Below are 27973 nucleotides of genomic sequence, written 5' to 3'. Positions count from 1 at the left end.
TCTTACTGGGAGAGGCGCACTAAAAATAGAGATGCAGAAGCCTGTGGAGATATAACTTTGAAACATATGAAAATCCAGTTGTTTGTTACACGGCACCAATAAGAGAGATTTTACTATTTTCAGATCGGTATAGCAGAGAAGGCCAATTTCCAACTTCAGGGATTTATTTATGGACAGTTCTTACTGAAGTTCACGGAAGAATAATTGGTAAGGACTGCAAAATACGCTCTCAGTGGTTATTCAGAGTTCAGGAGGACATAAGTTCAGTGCTCTGATTTCAACTTGTCCTTAGAAAATCTTGCCATCTGAAGTGTCATGAGGGTTGGGTCATGTCAGATGAAAAATTGGCTAAATCTCATCCATGTTCTGAGCTCTGCTGACTTGGAAATGGGACTTGTGTCCAAAATCACTGAGGGCTGGACCTGTGGAGGGCAACAGAGGCTGTCGCTACTGAATTTTGAGACTCTGATTCTGCTCTGCATCGTCTCTTCTCCTTGTGCTTGCCCTGGCACCCATCTCATCGCACAGCAGGCCAGCCCTGAGAGCTAAATTGGCAGAAGATTATTCATTGTGTGTAGAGTTAGTTTTCTGCTGGTTGAGTTTACCATAGAGTCTGCCAAGGACCTGGGTAAGGAATCAAATTAAACCACAATTTGTTAAAAGACCTAGAGCTGACCATGTGACACTCAGCCCCCAAAGTGCAGTGGCCATCACAGCATTGCGCCCCGTCTCCTGAAGGTCACTCTTGTCTTGCTTTTGCCACGTGGTGGTACTGCAGGAAACCATTAGCAGCCTGTGCCCAGCCTGACCCGTAGCTTGGCAGTAAGACCTTGCAGCCAGGGCATGAGAGGTTTGGGCTGTGTAATTTTGGCTTGTGTTTGCAACAGACAATTGAAAGAAATGTTAGAGGAGAACAGAACTCAATCAAGCAAGCCTTCTATGTTAACAAAATGCAAAAGTACTATGTTTTGCAAATATTCTAATTACTGTTATTCCCACCTGATTCTGGTTGCTCCTGGCGTGATGTGACCTGGTCATGTCACCTGTCTCCCCGTTGTGATGAGCTCTTGTGAATTTAGGTTTTAAACCTAAGTTATAGCTGAGGAGATGAGCAGACCTGGTGACTGTGGCAAGGTTTTTGAACCAGGTGGCTGCAGTCCTAGACCCTCAGGTCTTCCGTGCGAGCGTTTATCACTCTGGGGACAATGACAACTATGTGCACTTAGAGATGTTGAGTAACGGGATCAGCAGATGATCAGAGCGGCTTGAATTTGCTCAGGTGAAGGGGAAAATCTAAACTCATCTTTCATAATGAGAAGGTGAAGTTAAGAGCTGGTAACCTCTTGTGCTGCTATGAAAGCAGGAGGTACTTCTTGGCCATGCACTTGCTGGACTTTCCTGAGCTGATTCAGCTTTCCAACCTAGCACACGTCAATTTATCATTTTCTTAGCCCTGGTTAATTTTCTAGACAAGTTGATGGGTAAGACTGCTGGTCCAAAGAGCAGCAGAGCTAAAGCACGGGAGATGGTGGGAGCAGTGGGGACACAGAGCCTTTGCCTTTGTGTCAAACCCAGATCACCTCAAGCTGTCTTGTGTATCTTCACCCTGCGTGGCTGCTGGAGCTGGGTGGCTGTTGTTTGGAAGGGGACAGCGCTGCCCCCATTCTCCTATGTTCCTAGGCAGCACCGGTGATGATTTTACTCGAAGCTGCATGCTGGCAATGTGTAGTGGGCAAACTTTTGGCCAGAACTTGACTAGCAAAAATCAAAGTGTCTGCAGACATTTGGTTACATCCTGCTCTTGAGGTGGGAAACCTAAATTCTGATTCAGGTCAACTTAATGTACCTGCTGTGCCTGAGGTATTAATACTTGTATTAATACTTGTATGTGTTGAAGCTGTAACCTGCCAAATGCTTCTGACTCTACTCAGCCATTTAACTTCGTTACCAATCCCTTCATTTATTCCTGTAACAGTTATTAAGTGTGTACTGAGGGAAAGTGTGGCACAGACTTCTTTTTAGAGAAATCCAAATTAATTGATGGTATGAAGTAACAGTGAGGCATGTCAGTGAATTAACCCCAGTGTAAAGCTCACGGTAAACTATAAAATTGTTGTGTAGTTTGTCACAGCTGGAAGTTCACAGGCAGTGTAAATATAAGCACTCTGCAAGGAAATTTTTTGTCTTTTTCCCCTTCTTGTTCCTCTTCATTTGTCTTATTATTAGACTAAAAGTAGAGTCGGTGATTCATTCAGTAATCTGTTTCTTGGACAGTTAGTCATCTGCCAGTTTGTGTTAACTTTCCACTTTGTTCAGAAAGTGAGTAATGCTTAATGCACTAACCACCAAATTCCAAGCTTAAAAAGCTGTAAGCATCACTCAGATTGTCTCCAAACTTTCTCTTCAATGTTTTTACCATTCAGTAAGATCAAAGCAAAGGTCTGGCATGCGGTGTTGTACAGCTGCAGTCCAATTGTTTTGTCTAGTCCCAGTTACTAAAGCAAAACACAAGGTTGCAAATGTTATACACAAGTTCTGTTGTATACCAACCCATGTATTACTTAATCAGTGTAATGCTTCTTGTTTTTCTTTGCAGCTCCTACTTTCAACAAATAAATACTGCCTCCTTATTTCCCTCCCTTCCTCCCTCTCTCTCCAGACTGCCATGACTTCTTTAATTTATATTGTTCCCTACATCAACAAATTGTGATGCTATCAAGAGTAATTTAGTGAAAATAGCTTGCAAGGAAAGCTAGAATTGGTATTAGCTGCCTGCTGCAAATATTTCTGGTGCTTTTAATGATCCTTTTTGGTGGGGAAAAAAATGATTGTGCTGTTGAAGTGTTATCTATACAGAACTTGAAGCTATAAAGCTTTCCTATAGCGATCGGGTAGATATTTTGATCTCAAGGTGATGCCAGTCATTTCTGAAGATGAATACGGTGCTTGTTTGAATCACTTGGGAATTTTTTAGCTACTTTTTTTCTTTCTTATGGAAACTGGAGTAGCATAAAGAGTAACAAGGTTAGTAATGTCACAGGAGAACTTTATAGGGCCAAAGTCTTTACAGTCTGCTCTGAAATAACATAAAAGGGCCGACAACCCCACACTCAGCAACAAAGGAATGAGCGCAACAAAGGAATTCAAAGTGCAGGAGAGACCCGAGTGCTGGGGCGGGAGGGGGGGGGGGCGGGTAGTGTAAGTGGGGTGGTAAACAGGTACCAAAAGTGGTTTGCTTGGCCCGATGCTTCGCTTGTTCCTTCTGCAGGCACCTGTGTGTTGCACCACCCTTGCCTCCATTTCTTGCAGCGAAGTCATTGTCCCTGTGTGCTGTCATCTTGTGATGCAGATGGTTTTAGGGTGTCCCTGGTGCCACAGATCTGTAAGCAGGCAATGCAAAAGCCAGTGGATGGGAAGGAATTGCCTTTATTTGTAGGGTCTGCAGGCAAACCTTGACTGCCTCCTGCCTTAGAGTAATGGCATCAAAGCAGAAGTCTGTCATGCTCTGCAGTTGTCAGAATAAGAAAAAAAAAATCCATCTTGAGGAAAAGGTAGGGGAAGATCCATTTCCTTGTTTCTATAATCCAATTCCAGTCCATTTAAATACCTAAAATGTCCTGGTAGCCATGTTCCGGTGTGATAAATTATGACTTCCGAAAGGTTTTTCCCTGCAGTCTGACTTTGCACACCAGTGAGTTTGAATAGTTTGGTTAAGCTTTGGACATACAGCCATACTGTGGATGCTGATCTGAAAACCAGCCTTTCAGATTTACCTAACCTGATTGCCTGCAAATTTTTCCAGCATCAGCAGTGTTAGTTAATGCGCTTGCCTCTTTAGGCTGATTGTAACTATCATATTTCAAAAATTACATGTTTCTGGTTTGGTCTTAGTTTCAGCTGTTAAGCTATATTTTTCAGGGGCGATGCTGGATGAGAGTTTGAAAATTTCTTGGGTACGTCTGCTTCTTAGTTGGCTCAAGTACGAGTGGACCTTGTACCTGTTTTTTTTTGAAAGGCATCCAGTAACCAACCTGGACGAGTGCTGCTCTCCTGCCTGATTTCAAACAAACAAAAAAATAAACCAAGTAAGATTGCCTACAGAGGGACTCAAAAGTTGTACTTGAATAGCTTGAGATACTCGCTCTATAAGATCAGCACATTATGAAATTCCTCTCTTGTTTTCCAAAATCAAAATTTCCACCTTCCTACAAGACACTGACCTGCTGGAGGCCGCCCTGCTGCCCAGTGTGGTTGATGGTGCTGGGGACTGTGCCGCTGGCTCCCCCATTCTCAGTGAGAGGGATCTGCTGGTAGGTGCCCGGTCAGCAGGGCCATCGGCTGCTGGACACCCGGGGTCTCCCCCACCCCACATAGGGTATCTGTGCCCACACCAGCATTGCTTTTAGGCTTCTGGTTTAAACTTTCAGGGCATTACGAAGCAGCTTACCACCTTGGTAGTTTTGGGGTGAAGGGAGGAGATGAGCAGGGGCTGAGGTCGGGGTTGCAGCTATCAGGATGATTTGGTGTGCTCTGTGCATGTGTGACTCAAGCAATGGCTGATTTACTGCCTGAAGTTGGTTTGAATTTTTTTTTTAAGGAAGTAATCTGCCCAGAGGTGGGAGTTGGTGCTGTTTCCCTGGATTGTAAGTAAACCAAAACTGCGAGGAATGGCTTTGCTTCCACCCTTTTGCTCCTGATCTCTGGTGGTCAATGCCAGGTGACAGACCTTGAGCGCTGAACTGATGCTGCAGAACACGGACACCTGCCTTTCACAGGGCTGTGCAGTGTTCAGGGATCACTTAATTGCTGGGTTTGGCACTTCAGGTTTCAGGGCACCTGGATGGGGCAGGGGAGGCTGCAGGATTTATGGCCATACTTGTTCTAACACCTGGCACAGCTGCTTACTTTGGTTGGTTGACTATGGGCTGAAGGAGAGATGACCAGGCACCTGAGGTGTTGTAGTTGTTGAAACCCAGATAAGAGGGCAGTGTTGACTGTTGCAAAGCTGAACTTGTATTCAGGATGTTTTTATCTGAGGGGTTTTTGTTTTGTTTTCTCCTTTCCCCCCCCATCCCCCCACGCATACTTTCCGTTTGTCACCTGACTGTAAAGTTTAGGACGTTCCCATGAGGACAGGCACACCACTGTTGTCCTCCTACTCAAAGAGGTGCCGAGGAGGTGCAGCCAGGCGAGGGTTCTCCCCGGTATTTATAGAGGGGTGTCTCCTGCCCTGACTCGCTCTGCAGGTGCACTGCTCAGTCGGTTAGAGAAACCGCGAGTTGAAATGATCGCTGGGGTGAAACAGTTTACAAATAGCTTTTCAGTGTTTGTTTTTAACCCCTCCCCTGGTGTACTGGCGAGACTAAAACGGCTTAAGGAGGGAAAAATCATTGTTGCAGAGTACGCAAAGCACCCCAAGAGTTTCCAAGGGACACTTGGAAAGAGAGTTGCTTTCCTAATGGCAGAGGTCCTGCACCTCTTCCTTCCCCAAGTCCCACTTGTTCCATTCTGCTCCTTTTTTATTTGGGGTTTACAGGGGTAAAACTTCGTTTTCTGTGGCTGCTTTTATTTATTTATTTATTTATTTTAATTGCACGGGAGATTGCATATATTATTATTTTTTTAAGGGCTGACAACTGATGAATAGATACCAATAGCAACGTATCTGAAGCTGGTGGAAGCAGGGTACCATTCTGGTGCCTGCAAGGAGAACCCCCCAGCCAGGTCCTGCTGCCAGACACTGGCTCTTGGTGTCCCCAGCAGCATGGTCCCTGCCACCCAGCACCTTTTCTCAAGGCATTTGGCATGTGCCCTTTTTGCCCTAATTTTAGCTTATCATGGAGAAGTGATCTCAACATCTGAGCACAAGAGGAAATTTAGACGTTTCTCTCTCTCTCTCTTTTTTTTTTTTTTTTAATTTTCCTAACCCGTGGTCAATCGCTTATGGAAAATTCTGGTCAAAAGGGTGAAATTTATTTGCTGGTTGTTTAATGTCAAAACCACAGCTCCAAATACCCGGGAGGTGCTAGTGGCAATGCCCTGCTTACAGCCTTTTTCCAGCGCTGCGTAGGTGTGGGTAGGTGTGCATGAGGGAGAGAAAGGGAAAGGGCGCGAATGGGATGCAGGGGTCTCTCTTCCCTCTTGGGCTGCTTTTTTCGTTTGTCTTTTAGATCAAGAAAAAAAGAAAGCAAGCTTGTCTGCCTGCAAAGTAGGTTAATCATTGCAGAAAGACTCGCCGCTGGTGCTCCATGTGTGTATTTTTCACACGTGTGCCCGTGGCTGCCTGCGCACTTTGCGGCGGGCGCGGCGGCGCTGGAAAGTATGTGGGAGCGCGTCTGCTTCCTCCGAGGCTGCTACAGGTGGTCGGGGAGGGTGGGGGGTGGAGGAGGAGATGCTTGGGGCGAGGAACGACACCCACATCCTCCGATGGCGCGTGTTGTCGTGTGCTCCGAGCCGCTGCCTCGCCGACAGCCCGGCGGCAGAAGGTCGTGCCTGCGGTGCTTCATCTTTGCTCTCACTGATTTGCTCTCGGAGGTTTATGACTAAGGTTGTGGTTTAATATGCCCTTTTTTAGTTATGCGAAGTGTTTAAAATTATCTAGCATTGCGTTTCTCTTTTTTTTTTTTTTTTTTTGCCATGGCCTTTTCTGCCTTCAGAAGTTTCAGTGACTTTTAGAAGGCAAGAGGCATAACTTTATGTTAAAAGAAAAAGTTTTCCCTGATTGTTACTCGTTAGCTGTGAGTATGCATTTTTTTGCCTTCCAAAGATAGGGGTTTTTTTTGAGATTAAACAATTTCATGGCCTTCAAGGTCTAAATATCTAATACAAACTGTTGACAAGCCTAAAAACTAAATAAAAAGGGAGCTTTATACCCACAATATGTGATGAGATTCTTACTCTCTCTTTAGACAAGGTGCGTGTCTTCTTCAACTGTACCCCAAAAAATTTGATGTTAAATTTGCGAGTACGGATTCGTTTCCTTGTAACTTTGAAATCTTTACTTGAGGACCTGTTAATTTTCATTAACTGTGCAGGTGCTGCTTGATGCCTTGGATATTTGTTGAGTGTATTGCATGTGTGCTCACATTCGCTTGCATTTCAGATGTAACTTGCAAGTTACACTTCTGTGATGCTAATGGTGAAGAAAAAACTGCATGTGTTAGCATGGGGAGGAGGTGGGAGTGGAAGGGAGTGGACCTATACTTACATGTACATCTGATAGATGTGACAGCCTTTTTTCTTAGCAGATTGTGCAGCTTTAGTACCTACTGATTACCCGTTATTCCATTTCATGTCCTGTTCCGCTACAGAGCGGGATAGAGTTTACCTGCTCTTCATACGGAAGTGTTTTCCCCATGGAGGTGCCTGGAATATCTCATGGTTGACTCAAGCTCCAAATGTTCTGTTCCTGGTGACCTCCTGCAAACTGAGATGTCAAATGTAGCTATTAAATATCAAGCAGAGGTGTAGAGCAGTCTTTCTGAAATTTTGCCATCTCCTATCTCTTTGTCGATTGAGACTGCAGCAACAGGACTCAACAGTATTTCTAGGTTGTGAGCTTGACACTTTTGAAAATGTTGATGCCCCACAAAGATGTAGCAAGATATGTGAACTGTTAGCAAAGTTATAGAGTATTAAATTGATTTAATTTTGGAGATGGTTGTGAAAGTCTTACAGCACTCTGGGTGAAGTTCATCTCCTGCAGAAAGACTGCCAAGATGTTGTTTCTTGTGTATTATTTGCCTTGGAATTGAGGTGACTGGGTTTTGTAACCTTGCAGTCTGCTCACTGAAATCCTCCTATGGGTGAGATCATCTGGGTGTCCCTCCTTGAGCGATTACTGCAAGAACTCCAGGAGCAGCTCAGGTAGAAGGTGCCAGTCCTTCTCTGCAGGATTTGCTGCTCGGTGCTACCTTGGAGCTGCCTCGCTCTTGGTCCTGGGGGCTTGGCAGCTCCTGGGGACTTCACCCATCAATGCCACCAGGGTAATAGCTGGTGCCTGCACCAGCAGAGCCCTGCACCTCTTGGATGATGCAGTCCATGAGAATGGCCCCTAAATTGCTCGGGAAGCAAAGACTTGCCACCCTGGTTTAGGGGGTGTTTGCAAAAAGGAACAAGGTGCGGGAGGTTGAGTTGAAATAGTCATAAATGTCATGTGCAGCTGCCAGGCTGGAATCGTTGGATTAGAAAACGAGACAGAAGTTGGTGCAAAGCCAAGAAGCAGCTGAGGAAAAAAAAAAAAACAAACCAGAAATTGCACAAAGAGTAAAAAGGAGAAGCCAGTCAAAGCCCTGTCCTCTGTCACATTGGAAAGGGGATCATAAAATTAAAACTCCTATGTCAGAGTAGGTAATGCAGGAATTAAAACATGTAGCTCTTCCAAGCTGCTGCTTTCTATGCAACCTCATTTCAAAATTAACTCTACCCAAAAAAAAGAGCTGCTTGCATACAGGAAAACATGTTTTTGACTAGAAGATACAGTAAGAAGACAGGGTGGGGCATACATGCACTTTATTGTATGAAAGCAAAAGGAGAGGGTATGCTGCAGAGCAATGTAAATGAATCCATGTTATTTCTCTCCCCCTTTCAAAATGAGTTCAGAAGGTATCACACTTTAAAGGTACACCACCAAGGCTTGAGCAGTTGGTGTGAGAGTTACCATGTGCCATTTAAACACTTACATTTTACCATCCGTTTGGTGAAAGAAACCTAACAGTTTTAAAACATTTAAATCCCCAAAACAAAACAAGTATTTAGCTCAGCACATGGAACTTGCATTCTAATTAAAACACAATTGTAATGTATTTTAATTTTTTTTTTAGAGGTCCTACTGGTAGACATAAATGAAGCAGATCGAGATCTCTGTGTGATTGCAAGCTGTGGCAGAAAAATTAGCACCACACTTTCCAGTGGAAGCAGAACAAAAATGTGAAGTCTGCCAATTAAATTGGAAACAGCTCTTAATTTCCCCTCTCCTCCTCCTCCCCCAAAGGATGAATGGCTTACTCTTCTGGATGGAACTTTGTGTAATGACTCATAGTTTTATATGGATTAGTATGAATATGTAGGTGAGAGAGATGCTGGCATCTGAGAAACTATATATAGTGTCTAGGAGAAGTGTCCTGGAACACAGAATAAATGAATGTTTGATCTATTTTTCTTGCTGAATTAAAGGAAACATAAATGCACAATATCTTCCTCCCTTTACTCCCTCCCCTCCCAATTGTGCTCAGCAGATACAGAGGAGGCTCATGATGCACGGAGAATGTGCCTATGTTGATGACTGAACTTGTCACTGAAATAGGAGTATCCCCTTTGCCCTGTGTGAAATACACATGGACGGGGCCCCAGGAGCCAAGAGCTGTGTGGACACCAGCAGTGAGTGTGCAAAGCTTCTGTGGTGCCCTTCCTGAGGTGGTTATTGTTCTGTAGGTTTCCAGCAGGGAAAGAAAGGCCCTTTCTACCTCTTTTCTCCGTGCCTCTTTGGTCAGACAATGCTGGTCTGTACGTTACTACGGCAGCAGCCAGAGGTAAGAGCATCACACACCTTGCTCTTCTGGTGGCACCTGAACATGACTGTGTCACTGTCATACCTGCTGCTGGAAAGCCATAGGTAGGGCAGCTGTATTTGTGCTGATGACTCTGCAGTCATCTATAGGTGGTAACTTAAGCTGAAAGTGCGCGTTCACATGAGGCTTTTCTAGAGGACTGTGAAGTTTCCCATCTCAAGGCTTCTGTTTCAGCCTCTCCTCCCTACAACCATGTACTGTGCATCCACCTGCACCGTAATAGCTATTAATAGCAGGACTAGGGACATGATCATCCCCTTGTACTCAGCACTGGTGAGGCTGCATCTCAAACACTGTGTTCAGTTTGGGCCCCTCACTACAATAAAGACATTGAGGTGCTGTAGAGAGTTCAGAGGAGGGTGATGAAGCTGGTGTGGGCTCTGGAGCACAAGTGTTATGAGGAGCAGCTGAGGGAACTGGAGTTGTCTAGTCTCAAGAAAAGAGGGCTGAGGGGAGACCTTATAGCTGTCTACAACTACCTGAAAGGAGGTTGTAGCATGGAGGATGTTGTTCTCTTCTGCCAAGTAACAAGTGATAGGATGAGAGGAAATGGCCTCAAGTCACACCAGGGAAGGTTTAGATTGGACATTAGGAAACATTTCTTCATTGAAAGGGTTGTCAGGCACTGGAACAGGCTGCCCAGGGAAGTGGTGGAGTCACCATCCTTGGAGGTATTAAAAGATGTGTAGATGTGGTGCTTAGGGACATGGTTTAGTGGTGGGCTTGGCACTGTTAGCTTTACAGTTAGACTCTATGATCTTAAAGGTCTTTTCCAACCTAAATGAGTGTATGATTCTTTGACTCCAATAAAACCCCTATCAATGAAGCATTTGGGTTAGACAAAACCAAAACAAAACCAAAAACCAAACCAAACAAAAAAAAAACCCACAAAAAACCCCACCAAATTTTTGAAAAGGTGTTTCAAATGCAGCCATTTCACTGTGTTGCTCATAAACAAAGCTACAGCAGTTTAAAGTGGAAAAAAGTAATGGGCCAGTGAATTGTGGTAGAGGAGAAATAGGATCAAACAGACAGGAGAAGATGGGAATATATTGAGCTGGCATTGCTGCAGATACAGGCAGTGAGCCCTGTACCCTTCAGCATTCTTTTTTTCTTCTTAGTGTGCAGCAATGCCGTTTGCTTCTTGGGGAAAATGGTATTCTTTGTGAAGTCTCCATTAAGGGCAAAAGAGAGTAAGAAAACTGTTCTTACATCCTTGTATGACAGTCGTACCTTAAAAATGACCTTATGTAAGAAAGTGCCCACTTTGAGCAATTGTCCAAAAATCTGACATGGTTGGATCCTCCTTTTTAGGTTGCTCGCCATAAGCTTACTTGAGCGTTTAATTGTAGGGACCTTATTTTTACATCTCAGACTTGCAGACGTTTATTGTGCTAGCATAACAGTTGTTATTAGGTAGGAAGACTGAAGATTCTGAGGTCAGTTCTGAGCTCCTGGCCTCTACTTTCCGCTTGGAGTGTGTTGCTGGTCTTCTCTGGGAGGAGCCTAGCTGTGGAGTCTCTTCAGTTCTCTGTAGGAGCCAACTTTGGTTTTCCCTTCAAGCAAGATGCCACACAAAGCTTACTCTCAGGATGCCAGGACACCCTGGGAACATTTTCTGGAGAAGGGGGAATGCATTTACATTAAAAACAGGCAACTACCAACAACAAAAAGAAGCAGCCGCTTCTTATATAGGTTGGGGGAATCCCACAGTGTCTTGAGAGAAGTAGACTTATTTGGTCATGTGCAGTATCTCAGACCTCCCACCTTCAGATGTCAAGGAGGTCTGACTTCCATTTTAAAACTGGTACCTGGCATGGAATAGAGTTTTATTAAAATCTTATTGCCTAGAAACCCAAACATGGAGAAATCAAGAATTCATGTTGTTTGGTGTAATTTCTTGAGAAGAGATTAAAACTCCAGTGTTTATCTTGGATCCCCACTACAAGAAGCAGGAGGGAATGATGAGGGTATTTTATGATTAATGAGCCTTTCTACATATGTTCCTTGTGCCTCTTGCCATTTAGTAGTCTCAGTGACCTAGCTTTTTATTTAATTTTTCTCTTGTTGGCATTCTCATCCGTAGTCTCCTGAGATGCAAAACTCTGCCTTCAACCAGCAGGTCTCTTCTTGGCTGTGAGGATGTGGGCCAGTGTGCTGTCCTTGGTGTCCACCATTTCAGTAGCTTAGCACTGCTGTCCCATTCCTACCATTGCTTCTTTTGTTTTCCGCTTTGGCACAAAACAATTCCTACAACACATAAAGCCATCACCTTCACCTTGAAAACAAGATCCAGGTAAGATGGGGGCAGCGTTACACTGCAATTGCCAGCCTAACTGAGAACAGGTCAATTTGGGTACTGGAGGAGTCCAGCCACAATACTGTTCGGGGGGAGCCAGGTTTGCAGCCCAGGCTGGCCCCCATGCATGGGGCTCTGGTGGTCCCAACTGCGTAGACCTGGCCAACACCAAAACAAAGGCCATAGGAAGAACTCTTCAGCTGCATTTCTCTGTCCTCAAAAGAGGAGAATCCCAAGGCAGCAGCACATGGTTCCTGGGATTTACATGCGGAAGACAGCAAGTTGGGGGGAAACCGCTGTATGGACCAAGCAGCACAATCTGTTGCAATCAGAGTTTTTTTCGTTTATGGATAGAGAGGGGTTTGGCTTAGGATTTGAGACTGATCCTTTATCTAAGACAATGTGAAGAACATCTGATACTAAAGATAAGCAATTTATCCTTTAATATGGGAGCTTTCTCAGCTGGTGGCTGGCCATACATGGCACATCAATAGCTCTGCCTCCCCTGGGGTTTTTCCTTCCAGCTGCAGACCATGTGCTTGTGAATGTGTGCGCACTCACCAAGGAGGTGGGGGGGAGTATTTAACCAGCTGCAAATCAGTGAATCAGTGTAGGGAAAATTATTTCCCTGGGGCAGAGGAAGGCTGTGCTGGAACGGAGGCTGACTTTGGCAGGCCCTGCAGTGGTTCAGGGAACCTGTACCACCACTCTGCAGTGGCTCACCTGGGCTGAAGAAGGGGCTCCCAGTTGCGAGGTGCACTGAAGGAGTCCTGGGTGCTTTACAGCCACTGTGCAGCCATTCCTGTCATTTCTTCTGCCACTTTGACCAAGGTGTGGAAGGGCTAGATGGGAAACATGGGTACAGAGGACTGGAGCATGAACTGGTGTCTGTTAACAACCAGAAGTTAATAATTGTGTGCTGCAAGTCAGATGACAGCTCTCCAAGGAGCGGAGCATGAGTAGAGTATGCTTTTGCTTTTCTAGCAGTACGGTTTATGTTTCCTTTCCTGCCTCTCTCCTTCCTTGGAGGGCAGGCAAAAGAGAAGTCATCTGATTGACCTGCTGGAGGCCCTTCTTGCTTTTGCCCAGCTGAAGAGGCAACAGTAGAAGTTTCCCTATTCATTCTTAACTTTTCTTTGTTGGCTGTTGATGCCTGAGCAAGTTCAGTCTATACGGGTCTGTTTTACTTATATATGTGCACAGTCTATCTATGTAGTAAATTTTTTTGTCTTTCTCTAACCCCTGGGTGCAACACACCTGTTTTCTACAGTGGTGTGTGCCATTTAACTAATTGCGCCTAAATGGAGGAAGTAAGCGAGTAGATGGAGGGTTTTAATTTCACTGAAACCATTCAGGAAAAGCAGCTGGATTTCTATTCTGCATATGTCCCTATTCCACCCCATGCTTGACTAGTTTGGGAAGTGCTGTGGCGAGCACCCGACATGGTGAGTTCTGTCACGTGCGTGAGCTCATCACAGAGGCTGCAGAATGAAGCGTGCTTAAACGTCTGGGGCAGAGAAAGTGGCTCAGCTTCATTTTAATGGAAGAAGCATCCCAATGAGTAACCCAAAGGAGTGAGGCTCTTGCTGACAGCTTGGTGCTCTGGGCCATAAGCATACTCGTGAGAGCTTGGTTTCTAGCAGGACGAGGGGAACAGAAGAGACAGGATGGGGTAGGTTTTCCTGTGATTGAGCAGTGTTCGCCTTCTTGAACCTTGCCCTGAAGTGTCTGTAGCTCTGTTGTCTGAAGCTGATGGGGGGATGAACCATCAGTATGCTCTGAGAAGACGTTTTCTTGTGTACGTTATAAACTATTATCATACAGTTACTATTAAACATTTTCGGTATTTCCTCTGAATGATGCATTTGGAAGTCTTATAAAGAAGTGTGTAAGTAAAAAGTACTGCTATGTGGGGAACACTTAGCTTCTACAGAAATGAAAATCAGCAAAACTAAATGCAGTGCATTGCATCCTGCAGACTACTAGGCTGTATCCAGTGAAATCTGTAAGGGGCTTGCTGTTGATTGGCAGGGTCATAGATAAATGCATTGATCTGTCCAGATTTAGGGCCTCATCTCCTCCAAATGGAGTAGAAGAATTACAGTGAACATTAGCACAAAAGCTGACATCCATGTATGGGACAGCTAAGATCGTGCTTTCAGGCTCTGACCCACATAATGAAATTATTTTCAGTGTGGTTTTTTTTGGTGATTATTTGCCTGACAAGGGCGTTGCTTGAAAATCACCTGCTCATGAATATGGACAGTATTATACTGCTCTGAATAACTTAGGGTAAAGTTGTTTCTTCTTGGATCCTGAATATGAGGAAGGTACATCTGGCATAGGCTAGTGAAAAGATGAGGATAACTGGCCTACATATGTTTATGTAAAGAAATCCCCCCTCCAGTAGGGAGGTAGGTCAAGGGGACAGCAGAGAGTTTGGAGCAGGTCATAACATGGAAGAAAAGCCTAAGTGTGATCATTAGCTGTTGAGTCAAGCAAGGAATGTACCCTATTTTGTTCGTATTGCATATATTGTACTTTTCATTTCTTGGAAAACAAAACAAAAACAACAAACAAACCCCATATGTAGCCATTTTAATATATTGGACCTTTGCATAGTAATATATCATATTTCTGGAAAAACCTATACATAGTAGCATTGTTCTAGTGGGTACAAATCCTTGCTTGGGCTACAAGCACATGTTTTGGACAGGACGTGCTTTGGACACTGCACATGGAATTTTATATAGCAATTGTCCTCTTTGCTTCTGTGGGTAAATTTTCTAGTGCTAAAATATCAAGCTACAACACTGTCCTTCATTGTTAGACTCACTGACCTTTGCCTTTAGTTGGAAATGGGGCAGGAAATCTGTGTTTCCTAAAAGCTGCCTGAAGTCACAGAAGAAAGCAGTATCCCTTCTACGAGCAGCATATGGAATGACCTCTGGGTGCAAACAGAAATAGCCAGCCACATGAAAGCTGTACGGAGTCTTGGCTGTGGGAAGTCAGCGATGATGAGATGCAAATAAACAAGAGGGAACTGGATATTAATGTTGGTGGTGTCAGATATGTAAACTCATGTAGGTTGCAATAGTTCTGCTTATCAGGATCTGCAACCCGTGTCTCATCAGAGCAAGTGTGAGCCCACGGCGCAGATATACACGTGCTGCTTTGGAGGCGAGATCCAGTTGTGGGCAAAAGAAAGGTGATCTTACAGGGAAGGGAAATTGAAGTTGTTGCTTCTTCCCTGGCTCTTGGACTGGGTAAGAAAACAAAAAGGAATCCAGAATGGCGAAGACAAAACATCTCAGCCGCTCTTGCCAGTTGGAGAACTGCTAATAGTGTTTGTAGTCTTGGAACAAAAGGCAACAAAACAAGTTACTTAAGAAAAGAATCCATCATTCTGACAAAAATAGAGCTTTCAGCTATTTTTTTGTCTGAGCCTGTGTTTCTCCAGCCAATCAATCCTGTTACTGAATAAAACTCTGGAAATCAACTTAACAAGATTAATGTCTGTAAATATTTGTAAAACCTATGTGTTATACAGTCTCTTTAAATGAGATTATGTTGTTTATAATACTAACTCATATTTTGTACCCAGTCTGGTCTAAAATGTAATAGTTTTCATTAATTTTTCTTTCTTGTTTAATTTCATGCTTAAACCAATAAGTTACAAATCTGCATGATTGCCCACTTATTGTTACTCTCAGCATAATGGCACTGAGTCACTGTGCATGGACTCAGATTGCCATAGGGTGTTAATACTTGGTATTTAAGCAAGCATGTTTATCTGAAAGCTGGCTCATCAGTCCATGGAATGCAGTGTTTACTACGTGAAGTTCGGTCTAGAATGACTGCAGTTAGGAGACGTAGTCTGTGATCATTAATAACGCCTGGAATTTGTGTTCCCCTTTTCAACGGTGTTTGGGAAATTATCTGCTTAATGTGGGAAAATAAATGCAGGGAATGTACATGGTAGGCTTTGAGAAAAGGGGTTTTGTGTGCATTTAATAAAGTCATCTTAAAAGATTATTTTTCTTTCCTTTCCTTTTCTTTATCCCAGTGAGTATCTGGTTTTGTCTATGCTTTGTCTTGAATGTCTTGTTTAACCAGAGAATTTGGGATTATGAAAGCTAATGATTACCCTCATAAACTGAAAGATTTGTTTTTTCCTGTCCAAGTTTATTTCTCATGTGGAGTTTCTTTTTTTCCCGGTGAAATTTTCCTCTGTGGCAGAAAGAACCCCAGAGAAACCAACATCTGAAATGCCATTTCACCTTCGTTTATTTTGCTAATGTGTTTTCAGGTAGTTAAAACACCCAGAAATTTACTGGCAGCAGCACCTGGTGGAGTGTGTCTTATGGAAGGAAAACAAATAATGAAGAGGGGTAATGGCTGTTAGTTTACTAGCCAAGTGTCAGCAGCAGGCTGGTTTTAATTTTTCATGGGAGAAGCATCTCTGCGGTTCTGCAGACTGAGATAGAGCAAACTTCAGATTGGAAATCAGATGAGTTTGTCAGTCGGAATAACGGTATTGTAGAGCTACAGCTGAGGAGTCAGATAGCACTTCATTCTTTGCAAAACACAGATGCAAGCTTTTTATGATATACCCCTCTTTCACACCAGCAGTATTTATTGCTTTTGAACACAGTTGCTCCTGACCAAGGTGATTTTGTTTTCTGTTACTGCAGTTACCTGGAATATCCAAAGGAATCGCTGTTATTCAGAGACCATGTCTGGCAGCTTAAGATTTTGTGTTTCAAGTGGTATTCGTATGTCCATGTATCATTTATAAAAAACATTTGTTTTCCTTTTTCAGTGTATGTATTACAATAAGAATGTAGGGAAAAGGACTGGAGGACATAATAGTTATAAATATGCTTTCATTTATATTCTCTTATTTGATGATCTCCTGTTGATCTTTTGCTATCTATTCAAATAATGTTTTAGTAAACAATAGCAATCTTGTAGAGAATGTAGAGGAGTATGTGTGTGTGCAAGAGGCTTACATCTTCTTTTCAAGTGCATTAGACTTTTTTTAGATTTTAAGTACTTTGCATTATTCTTAACAGCGATAATACGTGGAGCATACTGAGATACATTATACACATATAATTTGTTCTTGGGCACCAGTATAACATACGTGGGTGTCAACTGCATAGCGCCGTGATTTTTAACCAATTTATGATAGTTTTGTTCTGATGCAAAGCCTAAGTATGCTAGAGTCAGAATTGCCACCCACTTTAAATGTTGTTGTTAGCAGATAACATTTATTTCAGTCACTTCAAAATCTTAATGTTATGAAGTGGTTTTAAAAGGTTTATGTATTTTTAAAGCCAGTTCTATATTCTATTTGGATAATACCTACCAGTGTTGGTACTGGAGATCATTCTCCCACAACATATAACGTGAGTGTAGAATTCCACTGAATTAATGATTTAATTCCACTGAGGTCTCCGACGTCCTAGAAGAGTAGGGTCATCCCTGTCAAGTGTCCAAACAGGATATAACCGACTGAACAGCAGTGTTCTCTCAAAGCTCTCCTTGATCCTCTGGATGGAGTCCAGGGAACCCATCACTTCGAGGAATACACGTGTCGGACCATATGACCTTATGTAATGACCACGCATGTGAGAAGCCCAGAGGGCAGGTAATCCATGGGATGTCCAGTGGTGATGCTGGTGAGTTCCTGTGCCAGAAAGGTTTGCAGCTGGCTACCTCATGGTTTCTGCAAATGGTATTCTCCAGCTTTTGTTGGTCTTCCTGCCTTTCCTTTATAGTAATTAGGCTGGGAGAATGGGAAGCGTGGCTCATGTAGTCCATGCAGAGATTTCAGAAGGAAGCTCACAAGGCTGCGTGGATTGCTCCTATTGCCTCTGGTCAATTCTTTGGCTGAAATTAGCTTGAAGATTAGAGGAGAGGATACAGCCACAAGCATGTACACACAAGCTTACAGAGCAATGAACATACCCAGAGAAATTGCCCACAGTAAAATTTTGTGTGTCACATAAGCAAATATATCATAAACATTCAGCACCTGCTTGTTATGTTTATTCGGTAGGTTACCCGGTATTGCTTAAGAGCTTAAGTTAAAATGCTTACCAGTGCTGTGCTTGATCTTCGGGGATCTGCTGAAACAAACAGGCTGAACTTACTTACCCCTTCTTCCATTTCTGTATGTGTAAAATGGAGGCTACTTGCCTTCCCGGGGCTTAGGGAGGATTAGTTGCTCCTTACGGCCAGCTTTGCAGAGGAGAAGCCCTAAGTAGGGTGGTGTGACGTATGTCTGCTCTGATGGAGATGGGAAGGGAGGAGCGTTAGCCAGTGAGGACGGGGTCAGGAGAGCCCCTGCGTGGGTGGAGGGAAGGCCAGGCCACCAGCGGCAATGGGGACACCAGAGCTGCCTGGGGATGGCTGGCTCTTCAGGGACACCTGCAGCCGGCAGAGTGAGACAAGCAGGGGCGAAGTACACAGAGCATCTCAGTAAATAGGAGCACAAACCTGTTTGTTTTAGGCAGTCTGAGAAATGAGCTGTGCCCAGGATCTGCACATGCTGGGCTTGCAGGGCGAGCTCTGTTGTGGGCATGTGTGTATGCACATCCCTGCATCCTCGCCTCCCTGTGTCCTCCCTGTGCGCATGCCCTGGGGTAGGGGATGCTGCCTTTGGGCTCCATCACACTGCCTTGTGCCTACCGGGCCTGGGCCTCCCCCAAAAAGCCTGCCAGGAAAGGAAGGCCTCACCACTTAGCATGATCAGGCTAGACATGAGGAAGAAATTTTTTACAAGGAAGGTGGTGAAACACTGGCCCAGGTTGCCCAGAGAGGTGGTAGATGCCCCATCCCTGGAGACATTCAGGACCAAGCTGGACAGGGCTCTGAGCAACCTGACCTAGTTGCAGATGTCCCTGTTCCTTGCAGGGGGACCTTGGAAGGTTCCTACCGACTCAAAACTATTCTATGATTCGTCACAAATTTGGTGTTAACCTGGAAAACCGTGCTCAGTGCCTGCTCTCAGACAAATTCAAAACCTGGTTCAGGACAAACTACCCTCATGTAGCAGAATCAATGACACAAACGCTTGTTCCACATCCTTTGGGATTTAACTCTATATACTTGGGCTGGATAATGGCCAACAGATAAAATGAGGTCTGAAACTGGACTGCAGAGAGCTCCTGCATTATGCAGACTGAAGGGGATGTGCAGGTACATCCCTGCCTTCCAGAGGACTCTGCACGTTGCTTCAGATTTGTGTTTGGTTGTAGTTTGTTGGGGTTTTTTTGTTCTTTGTTGATGTTACTTATCCCTCCTAAGAAGACAAATGCTGTAATATTAAAAGATAATTTTATAAGTCCAGGGAGAACATACTTTTTCCTTGGTGCAAATTATATTATTATTCTGTAGTAACTACCATGTAGGAATTTATTTTCTTCAGGTAACGACTTCATGGGCTTGATACAATAAAGTAATAAAGCTCTGCATGTTGTGTGTAACCCCTGCAGTATTTCAGGTCTGTGTTGGAAACAGCCTTTATCATGCAAGAATAGCAATTGCATTCCAACATTTTCAGGTTTCAAAGTGTGAATGTCAAACATAAGAACAAAAGAACAAAAATATCTGAAATTCATCAGCCATTTTCATTGGCGTTTACGAGACCCCACACTGTGAGGTGGTACTTTGAAACCTATGACAATTCAGTTTAAAAAAAAAAAAAATTCATCCTCTTGGAAATAATAACATAGGAGAAAAACAAAGGGAAAGACTCTTTTGGCATCTGCATCTGTGATGGGGCAGCTGATTTCTTTGTCATCTTGAGATTCTGCCTAAATTTGAGACAGAAAACCTTGGTACTTCATTATCATCAGGCTTCTTGCTGTCTCTTTTAAATGCGGTTGATGAGCTCCTCGCTTTTCCCTTGTAGCATAAATGGGCAGTCTACAGCTCACAGAGGCTCTGGGAGAATGTGTAAGTGCTTGCACAAGTCCAGTGAGGAGCTGTGAGGTGTGATCTATAGTGAACAGGAGCTCATTGCAGCAAGGAGTTGGGCATGAACAGCAGACAGTGGTGATCCCTGGCTCAGAGGATGAGCCCTGTAATTCTGGACCAGCAAGTTATGTCTAAAGAGTACTTATTGTATCCCACTCTGCATCAGCTGAGAGGGTAGAGCATGTAGGGAGCTGCCATTTTGTCTGGCTACACGTGTCTGGTACTTGTTGAATTTGGTTCCTAGAGCCCACATAAAATCTATCCATATGTCTGAGTTATTCCTCTGTGCCCTGGAAGACCTGGAGTTAAGACTGAATTCTGGCTAAGCCTACTGGGAGCCTAAGAAGATGATGCTGGTCTGGGGACAAAGGGGAGCAGGATTATGATGTCCCATTTTGAAGGAAGCCAGCGAGGAGGGTGACTTTGGGAGGTGCCAGAAGAGAGGCCAGCGTTGGTGCATGCTTGGGTCAAGACATGGCTAGCACGGGGAGAGGGCACACTGACCAGGCGCTGTGATTCTGCTGGTTGCACAGGTTGTGGTTCTCCTGCTTTTACCAAGAGATGTTCTTTAGGGGGAAGGTACTTCCCGAAGTTGTAAGTACCTGGCAGCAAGCAGATGCAGTTGCTGGCTGGGCAGAGCTGAAGGGCTGTGTGTAGCTGTTACCTCCTCTTCTGGCAATGGGGTGATGTACAGGTACTCGCGCCCTGTCCCTCTCTGTCTATGCTGTCAGTGTGCCTGTTCATGTTGAATGAAAAGGTGCTCCTTCAAAAGGCTAATGGGCAAAACTGGACCTCAGCAAGAAAAATGCATCAAGATAATGTATCTCTTAAACCCTGACTCTGAAGTTTATGAAGAGCTTCCTTCAGTGGAGTAGGAGCTGCTGGAGTCGCTCTGAAACACAGTGCTGAGTGTCCTCACGTCCAAAAGAAAACTCCTCTGGAAGATGGAGCGGCAGAGAGGAGGGTGCAGAATTTAGAAGTTTTGAGGCACTGGGAGATGGGAATGATAGACACAGAAAGCCACGTAGATGGTAATGCATTTTACCTCAGCCCTCTTACAGAGCTTGAAGCCCCCCAGGGTTTGTTAGTGACACAGTGACAGCTTTTCTGAGCTTGTCCTTCTAGAGAAGTATGGGAAACTTCTGCTTAGGATGTGTAGGAGCCAGACTGGGTGAATCAAAGGGTGGTGGGAAGTGTCCCTGCTGAATTCTTGGGTGTTTTATTTAATAAGACAACTGTGCTTGAACCTAAACATGCCAATGCCTCCCCACAGTCTCAAATTATGTCTTTTGTGACTGGGTGTCTGTGCAAATCCAGGTCCTGCTGTTTACCCTGTGCAGAAAGTATTTGGCTGTAAAGGGGATGAGCCCACATAGAGACTTGTGTGTGGAAATGCAAGATCTCCCAAAGATAGCGTGAAATTGTTTCTTAATGAGTCTTCGGTATGGTATTTCATAGTGGACCTTTGGAAAAGTATGAAAAGTATTTGCCTTGATGTCTTAACAACCTCTCTGGGGGAGGGAGCGGTCTCCTTCCCGCGCACGGCTGCTGCCAGCCGGAGCCTTGGGCTCCTCCAGACGTCAGCTGCCACCACGGTGGGCAGCCCCTCTGCCTCCTGCACGTCATCATTTCCACCCCTGAAATCTTGTATTTAATAACGAGGTCACTTGCAGGCTAGGATTTGATGGTGTCTTTTGTAAATTAATGTTTGGAAAGGAAACCAAGGGGCTTCGCTGGATGCCCATGAATTGGTCCAGGTGCTTGTTTCTAATGCAGACAGTAGCTCATTCATGAGCGTAACCCAAAGAGGATGTAGTCAGTTGTATCTTCTTTTTTTTTTTTTTTAACTGAAAAAAAGTATTTTTGTAAGTGATGCATAAATGGCATTAGGTTAAAAAAAAATCAAGCAGGTGTTATGCTAAAATGTGAAGTGCCTTTATGGTTTCACAGTATAAACCATTTTTTTTTCCTCTATATTACCATTTATCACAAAAGCAAATGGATTTAAGACACTGAACAAATGGCTGATCATAATATACTTTAAGGTGCTGGATTATTGCTCAGATTTATGCTGCTTTGTGGTGCCTGTTGGTTGCCCACTGACTGCAAAAGAGTTTGATTATCTTAGTGGTTGCAACGTAAAGAAGTATAGGACCAAAAGCATGGGTTACTGTTGAGATGTTGTAACCCCAAAATTAAAACCGAATATGCTTATAATACCTTCCATTTCCATTCCTACTGATCTCTTTCTAAAATAAGTTAAAACGGGGTTAAACAAATATCCATTTATTTTTAGAAATTTCTAGAAAGCACTGGACTACAAGGACATGAGCATGAAAGCATTAATTAAATTGAGACCACTTTATTTTGTTTTCAGTTATAGGATGTTATTTAGAACTGATTGTAGCTTTTTGTTTTTAAAGTCGGCTATTTTTGGCCAATAACTTCTAAATGCCGCCTTTTTCGGCTGTGTCTGCTCCACACATCCCTGGGAGAAGGTGAGAGGGGCATCCTAAACTGGGGGCACATTCCCCCCTATGCTGCTGTAGTTGTACACAACTGGTGCTCCCACCCTGCAGCTCGCTCCCTGCTTATTCCCTTCAGTTTCCTAATTCTTACTAATTTTCTCTTCCATAAATCATCAGTTCCCTTTCCTAGCAATTAATCATTTAGCTTATTTTTTTGTTCTGTATTTAATCCTTCCCATTCATCCACTCACATATTAATCTTCTGATAATAGAGGAGTTGTGTGCATTTGTGTGCCAGTTCAGCTCCAGGTCTTGTATACGCCAATTTCCTCTCTTTATTTTGGTGACCAGCAACAAGATGCTCCGGAGGAAAAAGCAGTATTCCTGCCCCACCTCGAATGGCAAATAGAACATCCTGGCAGCCTGTGGTGGCTTTACCCTTTAATTATTGGGTCAAGACTGAGGCATGAGACGTCCATGTTCTTTTCCAGAGTTTGAGTGAGATGGGTAACTCGTGTCCAGTCCTTTTTGAATGTAGCTGGACTCTTGGCTTCCCTGGTATAGGGGGGAATGAATTACTATTGGCTAAATTGCATGTTGTATAGAGAACATTTTATTTTAAATGTGTTGGCATTTTGTTTGGTTGAAATTTATTTTCTTTTTGTCTTACAAGATAGAGAAACACAATCTCCTGTTTTATCTTCCCAGTTAGTTTTCTAAAATATGTATTTTAAGCAGACCAAATGGAGCATGTTATCTAGAAGCAGAGCACACCTTCCTCCTGCTCAGCAGTGCTGCTGTGAGGGTTTTGCTGTATCCTTTTACTTTTTGCCCCTCGGGGCTGGGGTGCCCCTGTTCGGAGCCCAGACGTGGGGTGGCCAGACACTGGCCCTGTGCTGTCCTGCCACCCCAGGAGAGCAACCCAAGCCATCCCTAATGGCACCACAAACCATCACTTAGATTGGAGTAGTGTTTGTCAAATGATTTAAAAATCCATCACTGTGTGCATGTGTTTCTTGGGGTTCATTTTGCCAGGGCACAGGAGAGGTGCCTATCAGCTAAGTGGCCTGATTGAGTGATAGCTCCTTTGTTCCGAGATCTACTTGCAGCACATGTAGACTCCTGCCTGTTTTATTTTACTTTTATGTGTGAATTCCACAGAAACCTTTATAAAAGCTACTTCATGTTTCTTAAGTGATTCTTCAAACTAGCCTCCTGACTTAAAAAGGGATGAAGGGATGTGCTGAGGTGTTGTCACCAGCAGCAGCAGTTGGAAATTAAAGACCCAGAGCCCCGTGTCCAGCTCCCTGAAGGACAGACCTGGCCCAGAGACCCTACAAAAAGGTGTCTCAAGGGGCTTTATAGCTCTGTGGCTGAATGCATGTATGCAATGCCCTATCTTTGACAACATATGCCTGCATCTCTTATAATTCCAGGACTTATCATTCCTGCATCTGGGCAGGAACAACCCCAGGTTCCAGTATAGGTTGGGAAATTACATATTAGAGAGCAGTGTAGGGGAAAGGGACCTGGGGGTCCTGGTGGACAGCAGGATGACCATGAGCCAGCACTGTGCCCTTGTGGCCAGGAAGGCCAATGGCATCCTGGGGTATATTAGAAGGGGGGTGGTTAGTAGATCCAGAGAGGTTCTCCTTCTCCTCTGCTCTGCCCTGGTGAGACCACATCTGGAATATTGTGTCCAGTTCTGGGCCCCTCAGTTCAAGAAGGACAGGGAACTGCTGGAGAGGGTCCAGCGTAGGGCAACCAAGATGATTAAGGGAGTGGAGCATGTCCCTTATGAAGAAAGGCTGAGGGACTGGGTCTCTTTAGTTTGGAGGAGACTAAGGGGTGACCTTATTAATGTTTATAAATATATAAAGGGTGAGTGCCACGAGGATAGAGCCAGGCTCTTCTCAGTGGCAAACAATGATAGGACAAGGAGTAATGGGATCAAGCTGGGACACAAGAGGTTCCACTTAAATTTGAGAAAAAACTTCTTCTCAGTGAGGGTGCCAGAGCACTGGAACAGGCTGCCCAGGGGGGTTGTGGAGTCTCCTTCTCTGGAGACATTCAAGACCCGCCTGGACATGTTCCTGTGCGACCTCACCTAGGCGTTCCTGCTCCAGCAGGGGGATTGGGCTAGATGATTTTTTGAGGTCCCTTCCAATCCCAAACATACTGTGATACTATGATACTTATTCAGATATCTGAATAACTTCCCACCTCTCGGCTGCAGGTGGATAGCAATGCCCTTTGTGGGCTCATGTGGGTAAATTCTCTATAGTACACAGTGTTGCTCTGCCTTTTAACATGTATACGCTCAGATAAAATAAATTCATTGTAGCTCGCCACAGCTGTCAGTGAAAGGAAATTGTGCGTTTTTCCCTTGGGTGTTGGGATAGTTTTTCTCCAGTCCTTCTTTCTTTGAAATCCCTAGTAGCGTGCTACTTCTCAGATCGGTCTTTATGGAGGTAAAATCACTTTCTGCTTTTCTTGTGTTCAGAATTATGCAAAGCAGTTGCTGCACATAAACATGCAACAGTAAATGCCACAGAATTGTAGTCTACAAAGATTCCACCGTTAACCACACCAAAGAAAACAAAAATGCAAGGTTCTTCAAATTGATGTCACATGCAGGAAGTGACATTTAAATTCTTACTCATATAAATTAAGCTGTCTTAACCATTTTCCTCTTTTAAAGTGTAGGAGATTTTTCCATTAGTTAAAGGGTTGTCTAGCAAGCCTTCAAGAATAAGTTTTTCCATTTTTTTAAGAGGCTTGAGGTATTGGGCTTTTTTAATGTGATGGTATATAATTCATGGGAGCGTAACAGCTTAATGAGCACGTTTAATTGGCTATTTGAGAAACCGTGCTAGAGGACTGACCTCAGAAGCGTTAGGAAATGGTAGTCCCACTGCTTATCTTTGCACTTCATAAAAAGTATTGTTTAATTCTTGGAAGAAGAGGGTGTTTCAGTCTCGCCCAGTTTTTTTCTTTATTCTGGTATGCTTTGCTCCTGTTGGTGTTTTTCCTGGTCTTCTTCAGTGCTGGAATATAGTATTGAAACAACTATGTGGTTTATGGCTTTTACTCTTAAGTTTGTTTGTTTTGGTTTTTTTTTCATCATGTGGAAGCCTCATGTTGAGCCTCCAGTAAAGAGATTTTCTTGAATCCAAACAAAAAGCGAGGGCTGCGATGTGCAACCAGTTTTGGCTGTGAAATCGGGGTCAAAGCCACTTGCACACATCCAGTCCCAGCAGCGGTGAGCCTGGGCTTGCCCAAGGGTTGATCTTCTCTGTGCTCTCAGCTGAGCTCACGTCTCAACAATAAACAATGTCCTGGACCCATCTGGATGGGTTCCCTGCACCACTGAAATTGTCTGAACGAGCTTTTCTTCCTTTCTTTTCGAAGGAAGAAGCGTCTGTCCTTGCTCTTCATGTGAATTGCTCATCTTTGTGCGTGCTGGGTGCGCTGTGGGTTGAACACAACTGTTGATGCTCTTCTGAAGCATGAAAGGACGATGCGTTTGTTTCATTTCTCGGGTGTCTGCCAGAAGTATTTGATAGCGCTGAAGTGTCGAGATGTTATCCCAATCACTTAAATTCTGTACTTCAGCCTTTCCCCATTGCTAGGGTTGAGAACAAAGCCACCAAATTTGGAGTATGAACTTTCTTTCAAATTAAATATAACATTTAATGTACTTTTAGCTGGTAAAATTATCACAGTTGCTAATTGGTATAATTTTTATCATTACAGTTGAATCGTCTTTATTAGAATGTTTGTGTTCCTTTTATCTACCACTTCTCCGCAGCATTGTGGAAAAAGAAGTCTTTATCTCCTGTGCATCTCCTATATATTATTCTGTCAGCCAGAAGTCTCTCTTTGGTATTCTGGAAGTACTGGAAGATTTTAAAATACAGTCTATTAAAGAAAAAAAAAAAAGAAAAAGAAAAAGAAAAAGACACTCTGTTAAAAAAAAAGCTAAAATCCTGTTAAATAATTAAGATGCTTTGGGCTTTATCAGGATTGACAGTGTTCTTGCCATAATATATATATGCAAAAACTGTAAAAAGTTTAATATTTTATAGCAAGGATAAGTCCAAAACCTAAATCTGCCAGCTTGTTTCTATGGTAACAAATATTGAAATATGTCTAGCCAACACTGTAGGTCCCCCCCCCCCCATTTAATTTCTGTCTATGGGTTCCAGGAATTCATTAATACTGTAGAATCCTTTTAAAATTGGTATGTTCTGTTGTAAAATTCCCTAAGATTAATGTTGAACATAACTTTAAATTTTAACATAAACATTTATTTGAAAGAGATTTCTTAGCAAGTGAGGTATTATAGCTATATTTCTAAGACTGTATGCTCACTGATCTGGTATTTTTGTTCTTCACTGGCAAGTTGATATTTTTTTTTCCCTATGCATAACTATACTTAAAAAATGGAGTTTCAGTCTATGGATTCTGCTGAAAATATGAAAGGCTGCTTAACTGGAATGATCTGGCTGGAAGACAACAACAGCATGAAGTCAGCACCTGCAGGATTAAATTTAGCGGTCAGGACCTCTTGGCAGAGCTACTTCTTAGAGATCGTGTCCTAGTTTTAAGATCAAAATTATGACTTACTGGGAGCTCCAGCCTTCATTTCAATTAATTGCACTTAACGTTTCATTTATTGCAGAATATTTTCTAGGTATCTGATTTAAGCTATTTTGTGTCTGAAATCTCCTGGTTGTTTTTCTTTGAGGGCAGCCTGGCAGTGTTGGGAAGTAATCTGAAGGGTTGGCTGTGAGTTTCCGTTTCCCCAGTGGTAACTCAAACCGCAAGCACCTAGTCCCAGCAGCAAGAGAAAAATTCTGAGACTTTAAAGTGAAACATCAGGTTGATTCAACATTTTGCATCTGGTTGAATAGCTAGCATTAGATGCAGCTGGAAGCATAAAGACTTCCTCTGCCTGCGGAGACTCTGGTTTCTGTTGGGATGTAGTAAAGATAATGAGGCAACAGAAAGAAAATTTCAGAAACTGAGACTTGCGCTTAGCAGCTGTGTTTCAGGAGCCCATGGTTACGGACCAAATGCATCTTTTCTCACAGGGCTAATAACGTCCAACCTTTTTGCCTCAAAGAGACTTAGAGCTGGACACTTGGAAATCAGACCCAGCAAGATTAACTGATGCCTCAAAGGTCAGGGAGGTGCAGCTAGAACCAGGAACCAAAGTACACAATGAAGGCAGAAGGCAGCATTCAGAAAAAGTGAAGTTCATTCATTCATATCCTCCCATAGCAATAAGGAAGAAAGTGGGATATTTAACAGGCAAAGGATTATCTCTATGGTCCTGTGCAGGAATGAGTGATTTTGGTGCCGAGCTCGAGGCTAGTGTAGGCAGCATTTTGCTCAGAGATACAGAAGATTTGGCAGTTCTGCTCCTCAGATAGAGCCAGGCTGAGGGAACTGAGGCAGTGTATGTGTACAAGTAAATGTCAAAACAACAGGCATAAATATATTCAATGAGACTGTGAGCAAAATATCCTGTCACCCCACAAGCCCCTGGTAAATCTCCTAAACCCTTTTTTATGAGTGCAAACATTATGTAGAAGAATTATTGAGGCAGCGTTCTGTGAAAAAGTTGCTTTGGGTTGGATATGAGA

Source organism: Nesoenas mayeri (assembly GCF_963082525.1).
Source record: "Nesoenas mayeri genome assembly, chromosome: 3".
In the NCBI taxonomy this organism is placed as follows: domain Eukaryota; kingdom Metazoa; phylum Chordata; class Aves; order Columbiformes; family Columbidae; genus Nesoenas; species Nesoenas mayeri.
The sequence above is the reverse complement of the archived record's forward strand: the minus strand, read 5'-3'. Positions refer to the sequence as shown.